General features: G+C 43.2%; 1 long non-coding RNA gene across 1 annotated transcript; it reads right to left on the bottom strand.

Moving 5' to 3' along the window:
- Positions 1–10,694: 10,694 nt before the first annotated feature.
- LOC137480383 (uncharacterized) lies at positions 10,695–23,112 on the bottom strand. Its single transcript, XR_011002863.1, has 3 exons — positions 22,234–23,112; positions 14,500–14,554; positions 10,695–10,937 (listed from the first exon to the last, which is right to left on the bottom strand). It is a non-coding gene; the product is annotated as an uncharacterized lncRNA (long non-coding RNA).
- Positions 23,113–23,665: the final 553 nt, after the last annotated feature.

Raw genomic sequence — 23,665 nt, 5'->3', positions numbered from 1 at the left:
AACTTGAGCTGTGCAGTCTGGACAAGAGTTTCAACAGGGAACAAACACTGACAACCCTTCAAACAAGTTGGAGTAAAGCAAAAAAGCCTTCAACTTGTATTGCTTAAATACTCAGGCTGTGTATAGGTAAGTGACAAAGGGGCTTAAAAATAGGGCAAAGCACAAAAGATTCCTTATAATTTCCAGCAGTTTCTTGGCTTGAACCTGTAGGCAAGCTGACACAAAAGGTGTCTGACAGAGGGTGATGCAGTCTGAAACGCTGCTGGTTGAGCAGAGGGGTGAGCAGGGAGCCAGCTCCAGGGTCAGCACAGCACAGGCAGCTGTGCTCAGCACTCCCACCCCCAGCCTGCAGCTCCCGCTCTCAAACACAGCAATTAAGATTTCTATCATGAAGAGGTTCTTAACATTCATCAGGTGGAAGCTGAACACCGTGGTGGGGATGCCACATCCTTGGCGGGGGAACTCCTGCATCCTAACTCCTAATTAGGGACCCCTGAGTTCACCATTTTAATGGGCACAGGCCTTGTTACCTACTTAAATCCTAAAGATCAAAACATAAGAAAGAAACTGCTACGTGCTCAGTTTTCATTTTTACCTTGGAAAAGGAAAGATCTCTGCCACCACTGCCTGTAAAATCTAAATCCTGGAGTTTGGATGTGACATTTTCTCAAGCAGTGTCACTGCCATCTGTATCAGTTCTCTAGCCAGTATATATCTATACATGAACTGTACCTACACCTGGGTGTGAGGTGAGGACACAGCAGAATGGGTTCCATTTTATGGGTTTCTTTGTACTTTGGGATCCCCAAGTAGTTCACAGATATTTTACAGGGTATCAGCCTCACCAGTTGCCTGGTATCTGCAGCTTAAGAGTACAGACAATGTAATTTGTGATGCCAGATTTGCAAACACAACAACAACTCTGTGACTGGAGTGTTGGCTCCTGAAGGGGCCTGACTGGGGATTAATTTCAGAGCCTTACAGAAGTGGTAAACTGGACACCAGGAGAGGAGGATGGATTACACGCATGAAATATCCCAGTATTTCATATGGGATCCTCTAAGTCACAACAGACTCCTTCAAACAACGTTATTTCTGCCAACACTAATATTCCTAAACAATGTGCAATTTCAGAATTAAGCCAAGATTTAAGTTCATAAAAATAACTGAAGTGTTACTTAAGTTCCAAATTCCCTTCACTTTACTTTTACCTTTCTTCCTCTCAAAACTCATTTAGCTGAACTTTTATGTCCCTGAGTACACGATTCACAATTTTTGGGAGGTTGTAGATTGTCCAATTTCCCTAGAAGCACTTTCGCCAGCAGCCCGTTTCCTGCCTGGCATTTCCAGAGACATGTAATATTGAAGCACAGCAGAGAGGAGCAAAGCATTGCTATGGGTTACAAAAGAGATGCTGAAATTGCATGAGCCAAACTCTCAGCTCTGCCAAAGGGACAAGGCTCTACAGGAAAAACTACAGTAAATATTTCCTGGCAGTTGAGGAAGAAAAATGGTCATTTAGTTGACTGGTCACTGCAGAGCAGCAGAGGGAAGAATCACAGGTTAATTCTGCTCTGAACTTCAAAGTCACAGAAGCAAAAGAGATCATGGATCCCTTGTTAATCTTCTCCTTTACAGCTTCAATGCTGTGGGGCTGTGGCAGGAGCGATGTGCTCATTGATAGCCAGGTTACTCACAAGAGCAGTGGTGGGAAGGAATTACATGAAAACAAGCTCCTAATTGCTGTTCCTTTTCTGCTGAGGATCAGGCAGTGCTCATGGGCAAATTAAAGTTCAGACTTTAGCAAATGCTCAGTCCCATTTCAAGCGCCCTATAATTTCTAAAGTGGAATAAATAATTTCCAGTGAATAACTCAGTTGCATTCTGCCTGTGAAGCTCATACAGATCACTGTCCTCAAATTATTCCTGGTCAATTAAACTTCACAAGTTCAACTTTACAAGCTGTGAATATTTGAAATTTGAGCTGCTGCTCGGGGGTGATATTGATTCTCTTCTCTCTTTGGCTGAGTGCACAGGCTTGTCTATGAACACTTACATTTAACAACTGAAAATTCATCTTTTGCAAATACACAGGTGTAACTGAAATTTGTTTCCTTCATAAAATTTGGCTACTAAAATTCAATTACTGAAGTTAGGGCTACATTTGATTGTAGTTCTGTGTTAAAGAAGCACCTGGAGTCAAGTCCAGCCAAGGTTAAGGTACTCTGGGTACTACTAAAGCTGTCTGTGTCTTGCAAATAAATGTCCTAGAGCCACATAAACATTTTAGAAATGGCAATATGTTTATACACAAAAGAGATCTCAGAAATTTGGGGTAGTTGCATTTCTTCATATATTTTATGGCCACTGAATAGTCACAGAACAATTCTGCATACCTTGGGAGACTTATAAATGACAGCATACGACACAAACTCTCTACAACAAAAGTCTGTTACACATTTTTCATTAGTAATTCAAGCCTCTGCTTAAGCAGTCTCAGCCTTCACAAATGAGAACAATATTTTGTTATTTTAGGGAACCAATCAGGCATTTTTAACAGAAAATATGAGTTCAAAGAAACTGCAGTTGAGCAGGCTGAGCTATTCAGTGAGTACTTTTGTAGTGAGGCTGCCAAAGTGAGAAGCAGGTTAGCTGAGGGCAGCAGGAGAGCAGCCCGGTGGCATCAGCAGTACCTGGCTGCAGCATGGGATGTCCTGGCCTTGTGGCCAGCAGGGTGGACCTGCAGCACCTCAGGAAAACAAGGAGCTGGTGCAGGGTCAGGCGAGCAGCTCAGCAGGGCCTCCTTTCTGGCAGACACCAAGACACAGCTCCTGCCCCATCTCTTGTTGTCCCAGCTGAAGGCAGGAGGTTTGCAGGGTCCCTCCTGGGTTCTCTGGAGGAAGGGTTCTGCTCTGGCACCAGGGCAGGGATGCAGATGCAGCCAGGAGCAATGAGCAGTCCATGCTGTCCCTCTGGAGTGTTCCTCAGTCTGGAAGTTTCTGGAGACAAATTTGCAAATGGCATCATGTACAATGGGAATGTAAGGTGTAGACCCCTTGGCATGATTGTTATACCCTTTCTCTAAACAAGGTCCTTGTAAACCCCACCTTGTTTATTCAGAATTAAGAGTTTTGGAGTTACTCCCTTTCTCTAAACACAAAGTCTTTGTAAACCCCACCTTGTTTATTCAGAATTAAGAGTTTTGGAGTTACTGAATGCAACTGTTGCTGTCCTCAGCTTTCTAAATGCCCTCAGAAATTTGCCAATTGGATAGACTACTTAATACAGACAGTTTATAAGCTTAAAAATGTGATTTTGAGCAGGACAAACACTGAGTTTTGGACAAAGAAATGGAGTTGGAAGAGTGTGAAATGCTTGTATTTATTTAGATTCCTTCACTAGGTGGTGAATGGAAGAGACAAACAGGCCTGGAGGTACACGAGGAAAGAGATCTCTTTAAACAACAGGGTCCTCTTTGCTTGCTCAAGTGGCAGTTCAGTCATCATGCACTTGGTTTTGACAACAGTGACATTTTAGAGCCCTGAGACCTGACTTATTGGGAAAACAAAGCCAGAAGGAGCCCAGTGATGCACACAGGATACGGGATATGGCTGCAGTAACTGAGCTCTACAACTGGCTGGCTCTGATAACAAAACAGCTTCCCTGCCACATGGTTTTGAGCCCATTTGGGCAGTGCTGGTGCCCAAGCCCCAGACAGTCCCTCAGAAGGGGACTCCTGGCCCAGCTGTGCTGTGCTGCTCCCCAGTGCACCTGATGGGACCTGTCCTCACACAGCCCCACTCCTGCTCTTCTGAGTAAATTCACCAGATAGCCAAAACTCCTCTGCCCTTTGAAAGTTATTGCCTCCCAGTAACCTAATAAAAGAAACATCTGGAACCTTTAGAAGTTCAGGTATGTCCTGTTTGATTTACTGCATGAAGGGGAGAGGATCAGGACTGAGAGACTGGAAGCAAATGCATGGATCAAACTTGACAGCTGCAAAGCTCTGCTATTAACGCCGTGTCTGAGCAGCTCTGGTGGCTCTAAATTAATGAGATTATTATGGATTTTGTATTCATTAGCATCTCCCCTCCCTTTTTCTTCAAGCTACATAGGCCACTGCTCAGCACTCCTTGGCTGATAAACAAAAACTGAGCAACTCCTTTACTGTACAAAATCATCCACGTGCATTTAATGCCCCATCCAAATTTCTGGATCCCGGCCTCGGCGGTGATTGAGCACAACGAGTTTATGGGAACGGTGGCCCTATTACAAACAAGACACCAGCTCAGAAGTGCTCCCTGCAACTGATCTGGAGGGTGAGCATCTGACAGTGCAGCTGCAAAGGAGATTTCTGCAGAAAAAGGCTTTCTGCTGCTGTTTGAGAACTGGGTTAGGAACCACTGGGCCATTCAATCCTGTGTGCACACCCCTCTGCTGGAAATACAGGCTCAGTTTCACATACAAGGTTCTGTAGTTAGTGAAACCCTCTGCCTTTACCTCCTGATTTATTTTAATTATTTTTAATAGTTATTAGTAAGGGAAGCTTTAGTAACAATTTGGGCCTTCAGTATTTATTAATTTTTCCCTAAATTCACTTGTTATTCAGATTCACTTCCCCTGCAGTTACCACACACTCTGAAAGTCCATAAAATCTTGCACAGGTTCCCACAAATGTGGTCTTTGTGATGTTTCTCCCTCCTCTGCCATGATACTGAAGGTGTTCAGCTTTTAAATATTTTCCCTGTTTGGTTTGGGAGTTGTCAAGTTAACCTCCTTACTGCTTCATCCTTACTTGCTTATTTTTAGTTTCCCACTTGAATCAGAAGCTTTTACACATAGCAATGCAAGGAATAAAGATAGGAAAAGTAGTTATACTTGAATTTTAAAAATATCATAGTACATTGCCTCCAGTGGAGCTGCTCTTCAAACATAGCTGGGTTTGCAAAGCTGGGTGGCAAGATGCCAGCAGATGCTCCATCTTCACACCTTAGCAGGAAAGTGCTTTACTCAGAGATTCCCAGCTAAATTCCCAGCTTGAAGGACTCTCTTCTCTCTTGAATTCAAGTACAGCCTTCTAGTCTGCACTGTAGCAGATAGTGGTATTTGCTGTCATCAGGATTCAAATATGCCTGGATTTTTTCCTAATTCATAAGCAGATGGTTTTTTCCTAACGTGAGGAACAAATAAAGCTGATAATACACATTCTCTAAACCACAGCAACAGAGCTTTGGAAATCATTTGTGCAGCAATGAGGCTGGCAGCAGCAGTGGCTTTGCTGTGTTCATAGGTGAGCTGTTCTGATGTGTGGTAGAGATTCAGTTAAGAGAAAGCCTGGCTTGGCATGAGCTAAGTAGAGCTCACATATCTCAGAAATTGAAATCACACCCTATTTTTGTACAAAAAGTAATTAACTTCTGGTGCCTTCATTTTCAAATCCTGAGTTTGGAACCCCTGTGGGGACAATTTTGAAGTGCTGAGCAACGGCCCATAGAAAAATCACTTCCTTATGTCATAGGCTGGGAACTTAGGAGATATTTTGGAGAAGGTAAACAATAAAGATATACCAGGCATTAGACCAAGAAGACATTATTCTAGCTGAGACATCAGCTAATGTCTTTCTCCCCACGAAGAGTCAGCAATTTTATTTAAGTGCATCATGAAGAAAGAGATTCTCTGTAAGTGGAAGAAAGAGGGTTGGGTTTTGTTACACTGGGATAAGTCTAGGAGGAACTCCTCTCAATTCACCAAATAAACTTCAGCCAGGGATTAATAATGAAACAGGAGATGTGGCAGATGGTGGTGCTCATGGAGTAACATGGTCCTATTTACATTTTCTCCCACTGAAAGGAAGCATTCAATGATTTTAAAAAAGAAGGCTTCTGGAAATGGATTTGGGAACTTCTTAGAATAATCCATTTAATACAGGAGAAACAGAAGAATTATTTCCAAACTGGGATTTGACATTTACACTAGCAAGAATAATATCTCTAATAATAATGGGGAGTTTGAAGACACAAGATCTGTTAATATTTCCATTTCAGTACACAAACTTGTCATCAACTGGGGGTAAAGAAATCACACCGCACTTAATTAAACGAATTAGGGGAAGGGTACAAGTGGAAAGAGAAAAGGGGAGGGGGACAGGGAATGAATCATTCTTCTTTTCCCTGAGTCCATCCATCACCGGTTGCAGTTAGCAACAAAAAATCAAATTAGTTGCACCAGTGGTCTGTTCAGACCTGACAATTTCTGTATTTCTAGTTTAAATTAGAGTAGAATCAATGGGAGTTTTACGAGGATAAGTTAAAGGCAAAGCTTACAAGGCACAGTGTTCAATCTGCCTGGCAAAACAAGGTTTAGCCTTCCAGGAGTCATTAAGGTTAATGCAATCTATACTGATGTGACGGGGGATGCTCTGTTTTCATTACACCAGAAAGCAGCTCTGATTCACCGTGCTCAGAGCTAATTGACAGTTTCCAAATCGCATGGCAGTAATTGTTTACAGTTGTAGAAAGGGAGTATATTGTTTTCACTGCAGGTTTACTTGATACATTTATCCACTTAATCCCTCTCACTTAATTTTCTTTGATAGGTGGAAATAAAAAATAATTTAATTGTAGTATCCTTTGACACTTACTTTTCAGCTAAGAAACTGATTTCTTTTTCAACCATGAATTCAGGTCAGGGGGAGAGCTTGAACACAGCGGCCTCTTCCTTTTGAGAATGATCAGCCAGCTCACCCAGCCCTTTGATTTAGTTTGTACAAATCAAAAGCATGTTCAGAAAACTGAAAGATGCATTCAGAGTGCCACAAGCTTTCTTACCAACAAAACCACAGTGCACTCTCAGCCTCCTGCACATCTGACTCACCTCCTGGTCCTGCTCTTCAGACCTTGCTTACAGCAGCCTCTGTTTGGTGGGCTCCCATCCCTGCTCTCCTTGGAGGAAGTCTGCTGCTGCTCTGTTGAGCTTTAGAAGACCCTGCACACACAGAAGAACCTGTTCAGAGCAGCTCTTCCAGCAAGGACAGGCTGATGGGGCACTTGGAGGAGGTGGTGTCTTTTATGAACTTCAAAATGAATTCAGGAAACTTCTGCTAGTGAGGATGGCACCATGTGATGTTACCCCTGCTGAATCAGGTATTCCATGCTGTAATAAATCCCTTCCAGAGTCAGCTGTGTCTAAATTGAAAAACAAAGGTGTAAAATCAAGTGCACACAGTCAGGTCTGTTAGGTATTACCCTATAAGTCCAGGGTGAAATATTAAGAAAACAGTAAATTGTCAGAGACTGAAAGTTAAAAGATGAACATGGTACCAGGGCCCAGGCACCAGATCCAGTGAGAGCTGCTGAAGGTGATTAGTTTGGGGGAGATAGTAGACTCAATTCTACAAAAAAGGCAGCCCAGAAGGTGTTCCAGTACAATCTGTGATGGCAGTGAAGCAGTTAAGAGAAGCAGTGCTGAAGAACAAAGTTAATTCTGCTTCTAAATCTGTGAGTTAAGGTGGTGTCTGTTTGTACAAGAGGTCTCTGAAGCATCTGTACACACTTCCTCCAGCTACTGCTTTATGAATCCTGCAATTTTCTCTCCACATGAGGCTGCACACCTCTGTAATTCACTGTCTTTCCCTGCATGTGCGAGTTCAGCAACTTCTCCGGTCTCACAGTGAGTGATGGGATTTGCCAGGGAAATTTGGCACAGAATTGCTTCTTCCAAACACAGGCATTTTCAGACTCTGTTTTAAAGCAGTAATGGAGATGGTAGAGGGCCCAAATAATTTCAGGACTCTACAAAATCAATATCTTATGGCCACATTCCCACAGCTGCAGAGTCTGACTCTATGTCCCTTGCCAACGCTGTCCTTTGACATTGGGTTGTCTGTCTGTTGTTTTAGGATCCCTGAATCAATGAATCTTTCAGAAGGCTGTAATGTATGAAACTTTTAAAAATGTAAACTCATTCGATTTCAGTGCCCAGGACTAACAAGAACATCCTTTCTCTGACTATGGTTCTCACATAGTCTTTTATCTGACTCACTTAGCAAAGAACAGGGTGATTAAACATATTCTCTGCATCTCCCACCATATCACATCTCTCAGCTGAGATTACTCAGTCAGACATTATAATGCTGCCCTGAGCAGGCAGTACTGAAAGGTATTTCACACTGTCAAATTGCTTCTTTTTTTAGATATAAAGTTTTTTTGTTATGTAAATGGAGCATTTGTTTTCCCTTCCCTAACACCTTTTCCTTCCTGCTTCCATTTAGTTGAGTGCTTCCAATTTTATTTGTGGCTGGTTTTAGAATGTTGAAATATCTGGTATCTGTCAGCAAACCTCCCACTGGTTTCAGAAATCGTTACTTGGTCTGGTTGAAATGGTGGTGTTGGGTCACAGGTTGGACTCAATGATCTCAGAGGTCTTTTCCAGCCTAATTGATTCTGTGATTTCTGTGAGATTTCAATCAGTGCTGTTCTCTGCCTTCCTAAGGTTCCAGGTAAAACCTGTACAGAAGCTTTAGGGGTCTTTGATAGTGTCCTCCACCAAAATACAGCCATCTGGTGGCAATTAGATCTGACAATAATTACTGAAGCTGAGTGAAATGGGAAGATTTTACAGAGGTTAGTAACCACTTCCTCTGTTTGTCACAGCAAAGCACCATGAGTGGCAGTGTCCTCCTGCCAGGAATTAGCTGTTTCACTTGGTTTCATGGCTGGCTGAGCCCCAGAGCTGCAGAGGGCTCCCCAACAGGATGGATCCCCACAGGAGCAATTCCAGATGTGCTAACACAGCTGTTTGCAAGTGCCGGAGCTCTGGAAGTGCTGCACACAGGAGGGAAAACTGGAATTCAGATTCTTCTCGTGTGTACCCTCACCATGGCTCTCCCAGTCACCAGCAGGGCTAACCTGAGTGTTCTAATTTCAGATAGAAAGGTAAAAACAGGTCCAAATAATGATTTATTGTCAACTGAAACACAGCTTTGAGCCAACTGCTCAAAGATTGATTAAAATTAAAAAACTGAAGCTGTGGCCAGACTCTTCACCTTTACTGGAGTGATTCTGTCAGGGGTTAAAGAAACCTGCTGGAAAGGGAAATAGCTGCAGATTTTCATAGTCTTTTGCCAGCTACTCAGTGGTTTATTGGAGCTGTCTACTGCCCAGATACAAACAAGAGGCTTTGCATGGTTCATATTCTCCCCAATGACTTCTCTCTCCCAGGACCAAGATTTGTTAGTCCTGCGTTCAACACGTGTGGGATCTGCAGTGGCTGCTGAGCATTTCTGCAGCTCATTCTCCTCCCAAATCAGGTAAAGCTTTCCAAGCTTGAGCAATTTTCAAAATTCATCTCAGGTCTGGCTGAACACAACGTGTCACATTTTCATTCTGACACCAGTGGATGCCTGGCCCTGCTACACCACCAGATGAAACATCTTTTCTGAGCAGAGTTTCACTCTGCATTTCCACAGGTGGAGACCCAAGCTGATTCTTACAGTGCAAATAAGTAAGTCAAGAGTATACAGGGTGACTCTGTTGGATTTTGCACAGCTCCAGCAGGCCCTGATGTTTAATGTTTTCACTGTTATCACCCAAAAGAACTTGTGCTGCAAATTACAGCTAATCCAATGCAAATGCAGAGTATGTGCATGGATCATCTCTCATGTTTGTAAGAAAATACAGACTGCAAGGATTTCTGTAACCTTGGGCAAAAAATGTATGCATGAAATGCTGCACCTGCTTTGAGAAGGCCTTGCTGGCAATGGCCATGATCTAACTCAGCAATCTGAAGTGGGCATGGTGAGCACTGTCTACGTGTGGGAAAGAGCAAAACTCATTTTTGTGTGAAGCTCTTCCATAAATCCTCTTCGATCCCATCCTCTGGGAAGGGAGTACCTCTAAGACAATTTGCTTACACTGCTCTGTCAGCAAGACTCTCCTTGGTTATGGAAATTTCAACTTTCAATCAATAAAATAGGAGTAAGACCTGCTTATCTTTGGAAAAGAAGGAACCAAAAAGCAAATTGTACTGTACTCAACTAAATAAATGTATTTGTGCTGGATCTCATGTAAATGCCAGCAGCAACAACAAATGGGCACAGAAATACAGGAGGTGAGCATTTTTATAATTTCTTAAACTATTTCTAATACACTGATACTTTTGTTGACAACTTCTCTAACAGGCTGAGAAAAAAGGTGATAAAACCCCACAGTGACAGCTGAGACACCAGTGTTGGCACAATTTGGCTGATGAAGCTTGCAAGGATACATCATGCATCTAACCCAGGGTCTGTAATCCTTCCTGTGCATGTGAGGAAATTCTCTGGGGTTTTCTCCCAGCACAGCTCACCTGCGCAGCCACAAAACACAGGAAGCAGTGACTCAAACTGGCACCAATTTTAGAGAGAAAGATGTATGTACTGAAAAGACAATCAGATAATCAATGTGAAAACTACTCTTGTAAGACTTTCAATCAATTATATCTACCCTTTTCCTCTGATCATGCTGGCCTTTATTTAAAACTCTTTCTCCCCAGAATGTACAGCTTCCACACAAGATAAATACTTGCCTTTCCCTGTATCCACCTTTCAAAATGCACTACACTGATTAACAATGGGCCATTTGCCACTCTAACCATGTAAAGACTAATTTTAGAGCAGCTTTAAGTCTAAAAGATAAGTTTTGGAAAAAAACCTGGAGCGTTTACACCAAATTCTGCAAAAACCCCTTTTGTATATTTAGTGCTACCTCTTGAACAGACCATCCAAACCTGAAAATGCAGGTAACTGGAGAACCTCCTCAGCCTGGAAAGCAGCAGCCACACTCTTGGAAGGCTCAGCCTCCTGCATGGTGGGACTTCATCAGCTTTGCTTGGGTTCACTGATGAGCTCCAGTCAGGCAGGTCCCACGAGTGATGGTTATTGTTTTGTTCCTGTCTCAAGGCTGGCTGAGATTTTTTAAACAAGAAAACAATGAAGAGGACACATTTATATGCAAATACCTGCATTCATATATACATTTACATGTTTGTACAAAAGCAGATGTTTCTTGCATGAAATCAAAGCCTTGTAAACAGATATTGAATATTATCATACGGAGACATGCTTTAGAGGAAGGCTTACAAACACAGCTGATCTCAGTTTAAATTTATATTCAACACCTAAGAGACGTTATTTTTCAGGTGGTGGTGAAAAAGAAATTCCACCTTCTTCAAACAAAAGGTTTAAACCACTCCTCATCAGAAAACCTGCACTAAAAACCATTCAGCCTGAGTATTTTTAAACCCAAGCACTTTCATTATGACCCTCCCTACCCAACTGATGTGTAATTCCTGTGGATTAATGGCCACCATAAATGAAAGAGCACCATATAGGTCTGCAGGGAGCTAATGCTCCATATGTACTTTTTTCCCTCTCCTCTGTAGCCCTCTCTGCTTTGAACATGGTTTTTGTTATTGCTCTCTGAGCCTTTGGCACCAAAGCATTGTTGCACACTTGTTCTCTGAGCTTGGCGTGGCCACGCTGATTATATTAAACTTCTGACAATTTCCAAAGTGTTTGGACTCATTTGGTCTATCCATTTCTGCTGCCCAACAAAAGAACTGATGAGAATGAATCAGTTTTTAAAACAAATAGGACTTGGCAGCAGAGACCCAGATTTTTGTGAATGGCAAAAGGTGCCTAATTAAGAGCTCTAGGGATGATAAGCCTTTCATTTCTCTAATGAAAAGGAGCTCTGTCGCTTGCAAGTGTTATCCAGCTCCAGCAGAATGGATCTCTTCTCCAGGGAGAAAAAGACAATTAATTTTTCATTTTCACTTAGTTACTGTTACTCATTTTGCCTTCTGTGTGAAACTTGGGTCAAAGCTTTCAGGTGACAGTGATTTCCAAATGCTCAAAGACACCAGGAACGGATGTTTTCAATTTCCAGGTAGCACAGAGCGACATTTCTAAAATAAAACTTGCTCACCATGTCCCCTGCAGACTTGCCTTAAATACCTGGTATTTTTCTCAAAAAAAAAAGGCAAAAGATTCCAGTTCCTTACTGTGTGTTTTCCAGTCAGAATGGTAGCACCAGGGCTGGATATAAATAAACCTGATTAGCCAAGCACACTGGTTCCCCTACTCCCTTTGATAATACAGACCATAAAATAAAAAGTTAATAGGCAGGGTTGCATCAACTCTTGCACTATGAGGAAACCAGCAAGGAGGTGGCTCCAGCCAACAACAAAGCTTGCTCTGAACACTGCTGCTCACTGAATGTCCCCCAAGGGGAAAGGACAGGGTGTTTCCACATTTGATGATTCCTTGTAGGATTAAACTGGGCTTGCTTAATCCTCACCCACCGTGTGCCTCATGTGTCTGCCTACAAAGCCCATTTCAGTCATTTAGTGGATGCTAAAACTGAAGAACGAGCCCTTAAATCAGCAGCTTTACTTGTTTTGTTCTGTTTTTCATGTAAAGAATCTGGCCCCTGTGTAAGCTGGGGAGGGCTTGGGGCTGCTCTGGCCCACAGTCCCAGTCCTGCAGCTGCAGTTCCTGAGTTTGGGGCGGGGGGGCTCAGGGCAGGCACCAGGAGAAGCCAAACTGCTGAGTTTCCACTGTCTTTGCAGTACTTAAACTTTAAACTTTCTGGAAATTGCAATAACACCAGCATCCAAATCGAGCCCGTGGTCTGCAGAAAGGATTTTATTGTACTGTTGCTTGAGCAGCAGAGCCCTGGGGGCAATATTATTTACAGTCTCTGGATGAGGCTGGACTGCTTTTTAGCCCAAGAGAGCACTTTGATGTGCCTTCCTCAAGTTATTCATACCCTTTTTACAGGGCTTGCTCTTTAACCCTCCCTCATTCCTTGTCATACTCTGTCCTCTCAATTATTTTGCTCTGAAATGAGATTAATGCATAACAGCAGGACTCCTCTTGTGTCCTGAAGGTTCCTTGGGATCAGTGAGGTGCCTCTGGCACTGTTTCCCCAGGAACAGCCCTGCAGGAACCCACAGCAGCACCTCCAGTGTGGCTGCACCCAGGCTAAGCCAGATGTGGCCGAGGAAACCAGGAGCAGATTAAAAATGCTTTTATTCCTCAGAAAAGCCATGATTTAGTGACAATCTGGGACAAGTCCCAGATCTATAGCAACATCTGGGTTTGACCTGCCTCCAAGGAAAGGACCTTGTTCTGGTGTGGAGTAAATCCTTGTCAAAAAGCATCCCAAGAGCCTGGTGTCCACCAGACAGCCAGCAGCCAGCCTCAGGCAGGGGACAAACAGGGCAGGGCCTGATGCAGAATATTTGTGTTCTGTGGACACATCAGTCCATGCAGGTGACAACTCTGGGAATTTTGCCCACTGTAGCCACGGGTGCTTCCCAGCAAATCCACCACCCACACCTCTACAGGCACCAGGGAACCTGGGATGGTCAGCACAGCCCAAGTTTGTGCTTTCAGTCTGACCTCATTCATGACCCAAGAGAAACATCTCTGTTGTGCCTGAGAAGCAAAGAATAAAAGCAAGTGGGAGAAAAAAGCATTTCCCCTCTCTTTAGGCAGCACAGCTGCTGAGGCTGCAAACCCCAGCAGAGAGAGGGTACAAATGGGAGGTCAGAGAGAGTCTGTGCACAATGCTGGATGCTCTGCACCCAAACAGGATCAGGATGGCAACTTCCAGACAGCAATGCTCTCATCTCAGAGCCCAGGTCACAGAAAACAGAGCACAGCTCAGCACCCACCTACTTATAAAATATTAGAGCTAATGAACTTAAACAAAGCATCTTTTTTTTCCTGGCAAACAAAAAAAAAAAAAAAAAAGTCATTTTAACTAAAGTGGTTTAAGTGAAACATGAGGAGCTGCTGCCAGCAATCCAATTTAGGATTTTGCTTTTTTCTTTTAATTCATAACCTCTCGAATGTACCCACTCACTGAGGATAACTTTCTGCTCAGTGGCACTGATGATTTTACCAGCAATCTTTAAAGCTCAGTGGGGAAAGTTTCTCTTTCTTCCCATTTTCTCCAAGATAAAAATGGTCAGATGGGTGGAAATTTTATAAAAAGGAGAGGACAGGTTTTCTTACTCATCTAGATACTCACTCTCCAATCTGAGCTATCACACACACCCCACTGTTACCAAAAATTAAAGACAAAGGAACCTCCCTGTCTTTCCACTCAGCATGCAAGTTTGTACTTAATTGGATAGAAATAGTGACAAATTAACTATATGACCCCCTAAAAATCACAAAGATGAAGAATTTGCCATTTTGTGAGCTCAAAATAGAATCACAGAATGATTTGGGTTGGAAGGGGTCTTAAAGACCATCTAGTTCCAATTCCTCTGCCATGGGCAGGGATCCCACCCACAGCATCTGCTTGGACTGAGGGTAAATAGAATACACAACTGTATTTCTAAAGCACAGCCTGACAGCTGATGCTCCAAACCTTCCCAGAAAAGGCTAATTTTGAGGCTCTTAGTAAATATGTACACTGTTAGAAATTTATTAGCAAGAAATAAACCAACCTGACTCTGCAGGCCAAGAATCCATTTCTTTCGTGTCTTGGCTCTGAAATGTGGTCTGCAAAATAAAAACTATAGCCAGATTTTCATCTACATATGTAAATATTTGCACTTTTAAGTAGTGATTTGGAATCTTTGTAAAAGCCTCCAAAGTAAAAACGCTGGCAATCATTTTAAATAGTATTATTATATGAACTCCTCATGCTGCTCTCACAATACCAAAACCAAACTCAATTTGAAGTCCACCCTGAAAAATTTCAAAGTTGATTAAATGTTAAAAAGTGAAAACTTGAAAAGCTTGATTTGCTGAAAAGGATTATACTTGAGAGCAAGTAAAGCAATGGTCCATGGGGAAAATGAGAAGCAGCCTCAACTTCCTCCTTTCATGTTTCAGTCTAAGTATTATCTCCACTTGTGCTATCTGTAAGTATTGATGAGACCTGCCAATTTTTCAAATCTGATGTTGGTTAATCTCTGCTCTAAAATAGAGCAGACATTTTTGCATGTTTTGGCAAACAGGTGACTCACATTTCAGTACTGATGACTCAATTCATGGCTTCTCAGGCTGATTTAAATTGAAATCCTCAAGTTCTGTTTCGATTTTCAAAGGATTTTTTTCAAGACTAAGTCCAGAGATTGTAAGCCAACACCACTTTTAAAACCATACAAACCACCCAGACCTTTTCTCCTTTAATTCCTGTGCATTCTGCCATCAAGCAACCTCCTCTAAGGAACTTTATGGAGTGTCCTGGAACTTTGAGCCTGAGGAGTTCTGGATGCATTCTGTGAACAATACACAGCAAGGTCTGACTTCTGTCTCTGAAGCAACAAGAACCTTTTTAACTCTGGAAAGAATGAGCTTTAAAATAGGAGCAGAAATCCCACAACTCATAGGTCATATAGGCAGGAACTAGCAGATGCTCCCAGAAAAATTCAAAAGAGACAAAATGAAAAATAAAAATAATGAGTGTAAAAAAAAAAAAAACCAAACAACCTATTTGGTTTCTTCCAATATCACAGTGTTTACTTTAGGATCAGCAGGAGTCTTGAGCCAAAATTAGAAGAGAAAACTCTTATAACTTGTTTTTATGTTAAGCAGGTTACCTTTTCCTTCTTTATTCCCCCACACAGTCATTCATGGATTTAAGACCACAAAAAGCTCTCAAAAGGCTGCAGAGTAATAGTTACTGTTTATTTTCTTCTAACTGAAACTAAGGACTATGGCCTCGCCTCCAAGGGCAGCATTTTCTTTGGTTTTATATCCACACCCATTTGAACAATTGGCTTCCCAAGCAGTATTTCACTGAGTTACAGGCCCTGAGTAATGCTGGAATAAAATGAATGATTGTTAAACACTTGGCAGTGTTTCATTTTCTCCCTGGATTGCAAACATTGCTCACATGAGGGGCTGTTCCAGATCTCCAGCTCCTGAGCCTGCCTGTCCCCTCTTACCCCTGACAGATCACACATCCCCTGTGTTTACTCTCCCAGTGAAGAACTTTGTGCAATCCCATAAATCTGAGGATATATCACTGTGCCAATTATTCACAAGGTCTGTGCTCTCTGTGGGGTGTTGGAATGGTAAAAAGGAGTTGTACTGCTGTATTTGTTTCGGGCAGACATTTCATTATAGGCAGCCTTATACATGGGCCACTTGGAATCTTGTTTCTTGAGTGAATAAATCCAGGCTTCCTCATCTTTCCAGACCTTTCTTTAAGATATTTGCAGACTGTGACATTCAGCCTCACGTGCAGATGTAGAAATTGGGCACCCAGAGGGTCTGAGCATCCAGGACCTGAGCCTGTGGCTCAGGAGGTGGTGGCACAGAACTGTCTTTCATCCATCCCCTTTATTTCACTCTTCAGAAGGAGGAGCTGCTCTTAAAATGGAAAGCAAAAGTGCTTTTCCTTTTATTCTTTTCCCAGGCATGGTTACACACACACACACAGAGGGGTGGAGGCAGCCCAGAGCAGCAGCTGGAATTTCCCCCTGAACACATCAAGGCAGGGATTGAGGAAGCAGCTGATCACAACAGCAAACAGAGCAGATTGTCAAGGGAAACAAATATTTTGGACATTTCTAAAGCAGTACCTCATTCTGCACAGTCCTTGATTGCTCCTTGCACTTCTGTCCTGCTGTGTCAGAACATAAAACTTCCTCCAGCTCTCAGCAAAACTTTGGAATCTTTATCAAAACCCAAACTTCCAATCCAAAGCTTTTTCATTTTCTTGGGGACTGCTGTTTGTCATGAAAAGCAGAAAGCACCCACCAAAGTCTGCAGAGTTCTGTAGGAAATCCCTTTCCCAGTGGAAAGAGCAGGCTTGAGCTGATTTTAAGCAATGCTTTTCCCTTAGCAGGGATCTGATATACTTACATTACTTGGGCTGATTTTCTGTCAATAGGAAGAGATCAGAAAATGTTCTTCATAGCCATAGTTATCTTTTTCTGGGTATAATTTCCAGCACTACAATCCCCTTTTGAGGGCTCAGCTCTTTAATGGATGTGCAGGGTTGCCCCTACTCTGTTCAGCACAGTCCAATCTCTCCAAGCTGAGAAAGCAGTCAATTTTATGGTAAAATATAGAAGTGCAAAAATCCGAGATTATGACATTTTGTGCCTGTTCATGCTCCACTACTGATAGACTGAAACAGCAAAGGCAAAAAACTTTCTTTACAGATCACCCATCCTACAAATCAGGTGAGGCATCTACCTAACAAGTCCAGCAACACCAGTCTCCAAATGCATCTTGGGAACTAATAATAAATGTGGTATTTTTCTCCTTTTTGTGCTATCTTTGTCTTCCAAGATGGAAAGGAACTCTCCAGATCTTGCTTCTAGCACTGTAACAAGCAATGAATGGATAAACAGAGTGGGAAACAGCCCAAGCACAACCCCACTTCCACAAGCTTGGCAGCCCAGAGAGGATCTACAGGGATAACTTCATGCCTTGGTGTAGTAATGAACCTTTGAATGTTGACAATTAGTAGCAAACCTCATTAAAAATGTGTCTATTCTTTAAGAACAGAAAGAAGGGCAGTGCCAGCTCCTGCTCCAGCTGTTTGGGCTGTGGATGCTCCCCAGTGTCCAGTTCTGGCTGCTGTGGTCTCACTGCTTCTCTCACCCTTTGTAGGGACACGAAACCTTTCAGAAAACTGCCTCTCACTCAGCTCTGCCTTTGCTCAGCTCCTGCTGCAGCAGAAAATAGCCCCAACCCCGGACAGCAGCATGGTGTGGAGGTACAAACAAAACTTAGAGTCTTAGCAGTGCTCACCAGGATTCATATTTCTACTGCAGGAAGAATTATGGACTGCATTTTGTACAGCAGTTAATCTAAGAATGCAATTCTGAATAATCTGATTTTGTATTTAAATAAACCAGCATTCTCCCTGCCAGTGATTCCTTCTCTTCTAATATAATGTAAATAACACTTTATACATTTCATTTTTATGGTCTCTCTGATTGTATCTTACACTTCCCTTCAACAGCAAAAATTATTCATAAATAATAATACATTTGCCCAGTAAAAAGAGAACATTTAGATTATTTTTTCTCCACTCTTTCAAACACCTTTACACTGTGTGACAATTACCCATTCACTGGACTCCTGCTGCTGGAACAATTTTATGATTTTATTTCCTTGCACCTCTCAGGCTCAGAGGGAAAGAAACCCAGTGCAATGTACAGACATCTGTGAACTCACTTCTGCCAGTGGCCAGTAAGGACAAGAACCCTGTGAAAGGGAATTGTGCCAATACAGGCTCCTTCCCAGGGAATGCTGAATGCACAGAGCAGCACAATTCCAGAAATTACTTTCCTGGCATTTCCACACAGCAGCTACCTCCTGTCCATGAGCCATTATTGTGAATAATTATGAAATCTGAGGCAACTCTGAGCAGATCACACCTGGAAGGACTCTCTATCACTGATATTCTATAAATGATCCCATTTATAAGGACAGTGACAAGAAAGGTTCAGAGACAGATGTCACACAGAGGCCTCAAGTGTGGCAACATTAGGAAACATCAGGTGGCAGTTTCAGCACATCTAATTCTGTGTGAGCCAACATCTTACATGTGCACACCATTTTTTGTGCTGAAAAGCATAAAATGAGCACAAAATTAGAAAGCACTGTGCTATTAGCCCCGCCCCCCCAGTAATCATTAAAATTTTTTAAATGCTCTAACAGCAACAGGCAGCTTTCAATTTTAAGGGATCACAGATTTTCCTACCAATGTACATAATGTTTTAAGAAAGTGTTATATTAGAGCATGATAATAAATAAATTGTGCTGAAAGCTGCTCTGATCACTGCACAGAAACTTGCATGGATGCAAAAAAAACCCAGATTTGAAAGCCAAAGTTTAACTGCTGCAGGCAGGAGTGGAGAAGTCTGTAAGAATTTCTAATAGAGAGGTGTGGGAGACTCCAGGGCAGCACAGCCTCTCAGGCAAGATGGACAAATGGAATTCACCTTGCACTGGGACATGTGGTGACTTTACAAAACACTGCTGACTCTTGATGAGCCTCAAGTGACCAGTGCTCAGAGAGCTGGGTCCCATCTAAGGGGTGGGACCCTGACAGCATGAGCCAAACCCTCAAGACAAAGGGTTTTCCTTCCTCTCCATCTCTTGCTGCAGCACCACTCCAGCAGAAAAAAGCTGAAAAAAAAAATTTAAAAAAAGGAAAAAAAAAAAGGAGAACATGCAGTGCTATGAGTGTAGCTACAGAGACATACATAAACCAGCTCAGAAAAGGGAGCTGCTTTTGAAGCCTGTTGTCTCCTGCAGTACTGCCAAGAATTGGAATCAGAAAGCGCTGATTGTTTTTTTTTCCACTAAGAAACCCCCACCCACCCAGGCTGAGTGTCTTTCAAGGAAACCAAAATTTTCTACTGCCAATAACAGAGCTTACAGCTAAAAACCAGAAGGGAACAAGAAAATGTCCATGTGATGGACAACCTGCACTTCACAGCACAAAGCAAGTGTTCGTGGCAGCTCAGAACACCCCAAAGGAAAAGCTGCCTACATGGAAGGTCATCACTGCTCAGAAAACCTGGGGCCAGCTTCAGGTGGTGTACAGGAGCACAGATCAACCCCTGCAGCTCTTCCAAGTGTGTCCCTGCATGGAGAAGCACCAGCAGCTGCCTGCCCATCCTGCCTGGCTGTGCTGCTGCTTGTTCCTCCCTGTGCACCTGTAAAGGCAAAAGGACCTGGGGGTTCAAACCACTCCAGCAGTAGCTGGATAAAAGCTATCCAGTGTTGGATAAGAGCACGGAGGATGTTCTCAGTTAGATCAGTGTAAATCAGCAAAGCCTGCCCTGACAAAGGCTCTGTTGGGGTGAACAGGGCTGGAATCAAGCTGACAACAATTGGGACTCTCTTGCTATTCTTCTCCTCCGCTCCAGTTGTTTGTTCCCCGCCTGCTCCCTGCTTCTGACAAGGCAGCAGAAATGTATTTGTTCACAGTCTCATGAATCCTTTCTTCAGAGCTTTCCTTGAAATGTTCAGATTTCAGATGGTCACGGGGTTTTGCCTTTAGATTTCAAGCTCCTCGGGGCAGAAACAATGTCAAATCAGTGTGCAGCATGGTGAATGCTAATGAGGCCACAGGAACAGTGACTGTACATGCAGTTAACACAGCTCTTCTAATCCACATCCCTTAAGCACTTTGGAATCCCAACTGCCAAGGATCAACGGCAGAAGGAGCAGGGATGTCTTGCTCCTTCCATTAGATTTTACACTAAGAGAGTACTTTTTCTGGTGTGCTGCAGCACCTCCAGCTCAAGCTCAGCCATACTTTGTGCTCAGTAATCAAGAGATCTTTCTTCCCTTCTGCCACACATCTTAAATCACTGACTTCAGTCACTTCCAATGCACCACTCCCCTGGAAAAAGTTAGTAAGACTCCTGTATTATTACAACTCCTGGCAGTGGCCAATCTATACCAATCACCTCAATACAGGATTTTTGGCGGGTATTTACACTTAATTCTCTACTTAAATAGCTCTTTTATTAGGAGTTCACATGTAGTTGCTTGGCATTTCACTTGAGCAAGGATGAGCTTGGAACAGACACCTGCTGTGGCAGTGGGGGCTGGGCTCAGAGCAGACACAGGGGGTGGCAGCACCCAGAAATCCCATCCTCCCACTCCAAAGGATGGAGAGCAGGAGATGGTCAGTGGGGCCACCTCCCAGCCTGACACCACGACTTCAGGCAGGCACGATGGGCGATCCTTCACTGAATGCCCCAGGATTTCAGGATGGGCAGCTGAGGATTGTGCTGTTCAGGAGCCTTCCAGCCTCCCACAGGGCTGAAGCTGAGTGAGCTCCTGTGCTGCTGAGGTGACCTTTTCTGCTGCCCTGAGTTCATCCTCACAGCTTCGAATGTTAGCACTTTAATATCAGAATCTAACACAAGCCAGCAGTTCAAAGGTGAAAAGCATTTTACAACAGAATGAAAATCATAACAGTGTTCAGGAGACTCAAAAATGATTCATTTCCCAAGGGGAAATTATTGGTATTCCCTTTCCAGCAACTCTGCTGGTGTCAGTGTCATTAAAAAGAGGGAGAGGGAAGACAGATAAACAAAGTCTTAAAAAGCAAATATGTTCTAACTGGTGGTTATCACCACACTTAATAATTAGGTTACTAATTAAGAGGATAAGTAACACACTAGCTATTAGCTTCTAGTAATTAGTGTTTTTTTTCCTCTAGATAATAACAAGCTAAAAAGAAAATAAAAATACCTGAATCCATTTCACCATTCACCCTGTCCACATCGTGCAAACCTATTACACATATTAAGCATGAACACTACAAAGCAATGCTTCCAGATTCTGCATATAGCTCAGTGTTTAAATGTGTGGCTTTTCACATGAACAGACTGGACCTTCATGATGTCTAGTGAGGTTACCTTAAACACAAGTCAACTCCTTAAAACACCCAGCCTTAACTCTGGCACACCATCATCTGCCCACAGAGATGATCCAGAGTTGTCCACAATGCTGCCATAGGAGGGAGAAAGCAGAGAGAAATTCTTTCTGAGAGCAGGACAAGCACTATCCAAGGCAGTGTTGTCATAGGTGGGAGAACTGGATTTAAATTCCTGAAGCTGAATCAGACAGGGAGTGAAGCTGAGCTGTTCCATATCCCTGCCAGGTTATGCTCAAGGATAATTTATCCCATGATTTACAGCCCTTCTGCCTGACACAGGATTTCCCTGTCTTCCTCCTCAAACATGGCCCTGCAAGTGCTGTAAGAAGGGGAGAGCAGTGCCCAGGTCCAGCTGTGTTAAGGCTGGAAGAGGGGGGTGATTTCCTGGCAGGACACAGCAGAGGCTGCCCTGCCCCTACCTCGTAGTTCTGTTTGTGCTCTGGGAGCCTCAGTGGTGATCAGATATCAAGAATTGGTCAAGAGCTGAGCTATATTCTCTGTGTTGGCTTTTAACACAAATCTTTGTGTGAGTAGATTAACACTCTCAGATTTGCCCATGGATAAGGATATCCATGCAGCTCTATTAGCTACAACAAATCAATAATGTAAAATGTACTGCCTTGCTAAAGCACTGTTTTTTTTCCAAACAATATGTCAAACTACTGTCTCTGGACACCATGTAGAGGTGTGAGATACCACTGAAATAGTGTCCTGCCTGGGGCAAAAGAAAACCACTCTAGCCAAGTTACACGGCTGTGATCAAACACAATGAAGGAATCATTCCATCTCGTGTTGCTTTTAGATTTACCTGTTACATGGATCTTCTCCCACACTGCTAGAAAGCCCAGGAATGCTTCATTCTCTTCTGTTCTCTGCAGTGAACTGGACTTTCCTTGACTTTAGAAAAAACACAAGACTTGAAAGAATGAAATCAAGAGTTATTGTCTGCTAAGCCACATTCCTATGCTCTCATACTTTTCAGTACCATTTTATGAGCAGACATACACATGTGCACACACATTGGTCCCACTGGGGAAATAGGGTTATTTTAAAAAACACACATAACTACGAGCAAATATGAGCTTCTTAGAGGATTTTTTAATTGGTATTAAAAATGCATCAGTTGCTAAATTTAAAATTGTTGGTAAGTAAACAGTAGGTAGCATTATAGAGAGCCACTTCATAAAATTCTAATTATCCATTTCCTATTTGTTGTGACATGCCCTCGCATGGATTATGGGTTTGGAATGGTGCCCAGTCCTCTGCTTTGAAAATGCAAAGTAAGCAGGAGAGGTTTGTGTAACCTCCAGTTGGGTTTCTGAGCGTGGTGAGGACATTTTGTGAGGCTGCTGCAAGTGAAGGGAGCTCAGGCTGTCTCACCTGCTTCTCCTCACCCTGTGCTCACCACAGAGCCATCAGTGTTTCCCCCACTGCATGGGCTGCAAGGTGGAACTTCTCCAGATCCTTGTTGACAGGGCAGGGGTGATCCCTATAGAAATGCACTCCAAAATCATTCATAAAGGGTATTTCTCTCCAGATACCCTCCAGGGACCCTGGCAGCAACCCCTCACTCAGGCCTGTCCATGCCAGGCTGTTGGGTCAGTGCAGTTAGTCAGTCACTGCCCTGCCCTCCCACGGCACAGCAGCTCCTCTTGGTGCTCCCATCCACTCCCTGGCACGAGTGAAATTCAAAACACCCCTCCTCAAGTGTCGGAACCCAGAATGTCCCTTGGACACTCTTGGATGTTCCGGGCCCAGGTCAGAAGCATTTGAGACCCTGGAATGCAGCCGCAGACCCCTGTGGCTTTGAACCTGATCCATGGAACAATTTACCAACCTTGCAGGAAGAACAAGAAATCACAGAGGTTTAGATATTATAGTAGAAGTAGTCACAAAGTGAGAGGAAGAGTTTTTGAGTGCTGTACAGGGGGGTTTTAGGCCTTGTACAGAGGGGTCTGAGTTTTGTACATGGGGGTCAGAAGTTCTAAGATGGAGGGACTTGGGTGGGCCCTGTCCTCTTTCCTTCTTCTTCCTAACCTCCATGTTCTTGGTGATGTTGGCACTCACAGACTGGTTTAGAGTAGAAAATCACTGTTCAATATAGGTGATGGGCATTGGGGAAAAACTGTAAACATCTAATACGTAATGTATGATGTAAAAGAGGGCACCAGCCCCCTGGGCATCGGAGTGTGCCCTTGCCTGACTGCTGAACAGACCGCAGCAGCTCAGGGAGAAATCTT

The sequence above is a fragment of the Anomalospiza imberbis genome, chromosome 11, assembly GCF_031753505.1.
Source record: "Anomalospiza imberbis isolate Cuckoo-Finch-1a 21T00152 chromosome 11, ASM3175350v1, whole genome shotgun sequence".
Classification (NCBI taxonomy): Eukaryota; Metazoa; Chordata; class Aves; order Passeriformes; family Viduidae; genus Anomalospiza; species Anomalospiza imberbis.
The sequence above is the reverse complement of the archived record's forward strand: the minus strand, read 5'-3'. Positions and strand labels throughout refer to the sequence as shown.